This window comes from Limulus polyphemus, unplaced genomic scaffold, assembly GCF_000517525.1.
Source record: "Limulus polyphemus unplaced genomic scaffold, Limulus_polyphemus-2.1.2 Scaffold1373, whole genome shotgun sequence".
NCBI classification, from domain to species: Eukaryota; Metazoa; Arthropoda; class Merostomata; order Xiphosura; family Limulidae; genus Limulus; species Limulus polyphemus.
The window spans coordinates 243,596-249,262 of NW_013666983.1; positions in this window are offsets into that span (position 1 = coordinate 243,596).

Below are 5,667 nucleotides of genomic sequence, written 5' to 3' on the forward strand. Positions count from 1 at the left end.
ACAAATGAAATTGTTAATTTAAATAGATTTAAACCAAGTGAAGAATGTGTATTATTTAGGAACGGAAAAAGAGTTTTTGTGTATAAAAGATGGAATTTTGAATATTTCGAAACGTTTAATAAATGCTTCATATTATTACGTTCGTGTTTTGCTTTATTATTAACATACTTTATATGTTTCAAATTCTTACTACAGTTTATTCTTTGCAAGTTGAAATATCTTTATAGGAAAGAAGGATATGTTTTTATTTCGGACTTATACATAAGTGGTACTTAATAACAGATTAGAACAAAAGATTTACAGCATTTGTTGGATGGCAGCACAAACGAGTCAATATTTTTAATGGGAATATTTTTTCTACTCTCTCTATAGTACCTTTTAAGTAATTTATTCAGTTAACTATGAACAGCTGAATCAAAATGTTGAATCCTGTATTAAGTAATTAGATCAAACTTAATTAATTGGTATTTGATAGCGCATAAAAATACTTATTATATGCTTATTTGTTTAAAGCCAAACTCAGTAATATGATAGTGTCTAGCTCAAGATCAAACTTAAACAATTGGTATTGGATGGTGCATAAAATTATTTATTGTATAATTACTAGTTCTCAGTCAAACCTAGTAATCTAATATTGCTTAGCTCAATATCAAACTTAATGAACTGATGTTTTATGTTGCATAAAAATATTTATTTTACACTTACTATTTCAAAGTCAAACCCACTAATTTCTAACTCTTTACTACAAAACCAGACATGCTGATCTGGTGCTTGATGGTGTAGAAAAGTAATTTGGAACTGCTAAGCTCAAGATCAAAGTTAATGAATTGGTATTGGATGGTGCATACAGATATCTAATTTATATTTATTAGTTTTTGTCAAAGTCAGTAATCTCATACTATAGCTCAAGATTAAACTAAATAAAATGGTATTTGATGTTTATTTAAAAATATTTATTTTATGCTTACTAGTTCAAAGTAAAATTAAGTAATTTGATATTATGTAGCTTAAGGTGTTAAGATGAATATAAATGAAATGGTACATGATGGTATATAAAAGGAACATTTTGTTCTTTACTTACTGTTTCAAGATCACATGTCATCATATACTGTTACGAAGAAAACACTTAAACTGATTAAAGAATGTTACGAATACTTGATTATAGTATAGAGATTTCGGACAACATTTTATTTTACTGCCTCCAATGGCTCAGCGGTAAGCCTAAAGGCTTATAATGCTAAAAACCGAGTTTCGATACCTATAATGGACACAATACAGAAAGCCCATTGCGTAGCTTTGTGCTTAATAATAAAACATATTTTAGCTATTTTATAAAGTTCAGTAAACATCCTTTCAGTGAAAAATATTTTTCGTAAAAATACTATTTTTTTAGGTTTTGGTAACTTCTTAATATTTTTGCATTGCTTTTTAAAACAAAGCCACACTATGCATTAATGTCGCAGCTCACAAACTTCAATAATTAACAGTTAAAGTGAGCAAAACTACTAAGAAATATAACGTCTTTGTCTCAGAAATATTGCCAGTATTTTATTCTTCAACTGAAGAAGTTTGGTTCTTTTAGTTTTAGAACGCTGTATTTACTTGATCATTTTGCAACTGTAAATATAAATATTTTGTGTTAAATACAAGTTTTACTTCATTCTTTAGTAGAATTTTGTATTTTGATTGAACGTTTTACCACTTTTAGTACCATAAGTGCATGATTTTGAGGATGCAAGTGAGAAAAAGAAACGTACTTATATTTTTAAATTAAGACCCAAGTTTAATTTCTAAAAATCATTAAACAGAATAAGATCACGTGTGTAAACTGTTTATAAAAAGGATGATTCAACATAAGCGAGATTAATGACAAAGAAAGCTTGAAGAAAATAGTTCTATTGTCATAACAGAAACAAATGAATCTTTCTATTTTCTGCCAAGTAAAGGAACTGAAACCAGAACCTGTTATTTGTCAATTGTGAAATATGATTTTCGGAAGTAATTCTGAAATCCTCTTAGTAATACTGGAAGCGTTCTTCTAGAGTTTATTTGTATAAAGTTTCTGTGTATAGTTGAGGTCTGATGACTGAAAGACTAGAAAATCAACCGCAAAATCAGTTTTTGTGTTGGGATAAAATTGTTTGTCGGAGAATACATAACAGTTGCCATTCTGGCTAAACTAAACTCACGAAACCACATCGCTGATTCCATCAAACCAGCTGGACTTGACAAATTTAATTTCACTAAATTCTACTGTCGTGTATTAGAATGACTAGTTCAAATCACCGGAAAATACGGTAAATTAGTTTCCAACATAAAACATTCTTGGTGGTGCCCATGAGAAATAACATGACGTTTTTGTTTTTGTAATTTCCGGTACTAAAACTGAAAGAAAAAAGATAGTAGCACGCAATTACGTATCTATTTTAGAAATCAAAACTTATGCAATCGTGAGGACTGTAAAATAAAAGCAAAGAATAAAAGTTTTCTTAAATAAATAATTAGAATTTAAATAAAGTATATTTTAAAATGAAGTTATTTTAAAGTTAAAATTTCCATAACTAGAATATAAAACTTATAAAATATGATTTTGAATCACTTATGTGTGTATTTCGAAGAATATAAGGTCAGGAAGAAAAGCCCCCTAGTGGCACAGCGGTATGTCTGCGGACTTACAACGCTAAAATCTGGGTTTCGATACCCGTGGTGGGCAGAGCACAGATAGCCCATTGTGTAGCTTTGTGCTTAATTGCAAACAAACAAACAGGAAGAAACACTTTGCTACTTCCACACCTTGGTTTCCTAGGATGGAGAATTAGCACCCTCTACCGGATATTATAAGCTAATTATAGAGTTACTAAAAATAAGTTTGCCGAGTAAGGAGTGCCGATAAGCATTCCTAATTCACACCTTGATATTAATGCGTAATTACGAAAATAAGTAGCTTGTTGATTTTTTTTGTTGGATAAAGTGCTTAGATTTTTATAAACGTAATGCAAAAATTCTTCAGTGATTCACGTGCTCACGTCATCATTAACCGAATTTTCCCGGAAGAAATATAAATGCTGATTGCCTGTATCTCTGCTTGAATGTCTGGGTGTTACCAATTAAGTCTCGAACACGTTCTGGCTTTTGTACTCAAACTTTAAAGATCAAAGCCGAAGCTGTTGATATTTCATTTGTTTTCCTCATTACAACTGCAAAATTCTTGAAAGATACATCACGAAAAGCTAAAGTTAGTGTTATATTGTCGGATAATGGTTTTTGACATTACCTCTGTGACATCTTGGAGATGGAGACCACTCCACAATGAAGTACATAGGCAAAGTTAATGCAAGCGTGCGAAGAAATTGTAATCTTTGTTTGCTTGTTGGTTTTCGTGCAAAGATATATGACGACTAATCTGCGTTAGCCGTCCTTAATGTTTAAGTGATAGACTAGTCAACACCACCCACCGTCAACTCTTTGGGTACTCTTGTCAGACCAAATAATGGATTTAATCGTTATTCTTATAACGCACCCTAAATTGAGGAATGCGTTTGTTATTCTTTGGGGGGGGGGGGTTAATAGAACCCGAAGAACGTAATCTTAGCTCCACAGTCTGACATGCTAACCCAGTGGCACAGCGGAATGTCTGCGGACTTACAACGCTAGAATCCGGGTTTCGATACCCGTGGTGGCCAGAGCACAGATAGCCCATTGTGTAGCTTTGTGCTTAATTACAAACAAAAAATAAACTGACATGCTAATAACTGGGCCTCTCTCGGATAAGGAGAGAGAAAATAAAATAAAGATTTCTAAAAATAAGAGAGAAACAAATGACTAATGAAGAGAATATTTGAAAGTGCACTGGGCACCATACTTGTACAGCTGAATTAAGAGTAGCTAGCTTAATAAAACTATAACTGAGAGCATCTCACACCATCGCGTATTAAAATATCTTGTTTCGAGTAACCTGCGAACAAGTGCGAAACAAAGCCCTTAGAATTCTAATACAGTCTTACTTAAATTGAAAAGTCGAAACACGATCAAACATTTAGAAATAACGAGCTTACGATGAAGATATTTCTGGAAGAGTTGTTTGAACTTTAATTCTTCTGGATTTTAGTGTAGAAAAAATTCAACATTATTTTCCGTAAGTAGAGTAGTAGAGAGAATTATGTTACACCAGTTTACTGCTAGATAAAACTTGGTAGAAAATTATAAAGCTTAAATTCAACTATCAGTGCATGATTCATGAAATCTCACAATGTAAACGAAGATCCTAGAGATCGTCCTGCACTCAGAATCCGACCCTTAGACTAAACTGAGAAAGAATTTAAAAAAGTAATAAAAATATGAATACTGGATGTACTTCCGCAAGGTCCCCGAAAGTGTTCTGTTTCAAGAGTAAGTAAAACCAAAATTAAGAGCAACAAATATTTTTATTTATTGCTTTTGAAATTCATATGTCATGCTCTGTTGTAGCCCACAGAGTGCATAATTCTCCTCGTGATTCATGACGTGCGCACGTTTTACTAACAGTACAAACTTGAAAGTTAAGCGTCCTTTATGTGGCGTCATTTTAATGTCTACTGATTGACTGACAGACAACACACCCTGTATAGTGGTGAGAGTGGTTAAAACAGGTGACCCCCTTTAGGCGGCCTTCGACCCCCTTTCGGGATAATTAGATATGAATTTTAGTTTATCTACCCAAAAAGAGAATTCCTTTCTATGGAATTTCTGCTCAGTGTGTTAAATGGTTTGGAATACACCGTCCTCGAAATACACGCATACATACACTCTCACACACACATGTGAGAGGAACATCTAGAACGGTAAAAAAAAAGCGCTCCAGTACAGTTACAATGGCTCAAACACTCAAACAACTCAAATTAGAAAAACAGAAAGTATGGTCGCCATCTCTGGTAGCTTGTGGCAACCTTAACCAAATATTAATAAAAAAATGAATAATTAAACCTAATAAAGAAATAAAAGAAATAATTTTTTCTTTTAAGGCAGAGAACAGAGTGTTAAGAATGATTCCTATGAATTTACGAATGTTACAGTTTTGGAGTGTAATCTGTTTAAGATACCTTAATTTGGATAAGACCATTATTATTTTCATATTTATTAGTATTTTTTTTCTAAAACCGCGCTTTTAATAATGTTTAAAGATTTTGACATTTTATAGTCTTTAAAATTTTTATTCATTCACTATAAAAATAACAAGTTACCATTTGCTATAATATGAATAAATAATATGGTGAGTCAGCGGGTTTCACTTGAGAGATTGGGTAATTAACAATTCAAACTTTCCATACTTGTAGCTACCACCGAAAAAACCAACTTGAATTTTGTATAATCCACAATTCGCTTCCATTATTTTTAATTGCAGAATGAAACCTGTCTACCAGGAGGAGATAACTCCAAGACTAAATTGTCTAAGAAAGTTAGGCCCTGAAACTCTACCTTGTGAAGGGTTAATAACGACAAATGTCACTAACGAAATTACAATAAACTGAAACACCACATTAATTAAATAAAAAATGGTAGCCCGGCATGGCTAGGTGGTTTGTTTGTTTGTTTTGGAATTTCGCGCAAAGCTACATGAAGGTTATCTGCGCTAGCCGTCCCTAATTTAGCAGCGTAATACTAGAGGGAAGGCAGCTAGTCATCATCACC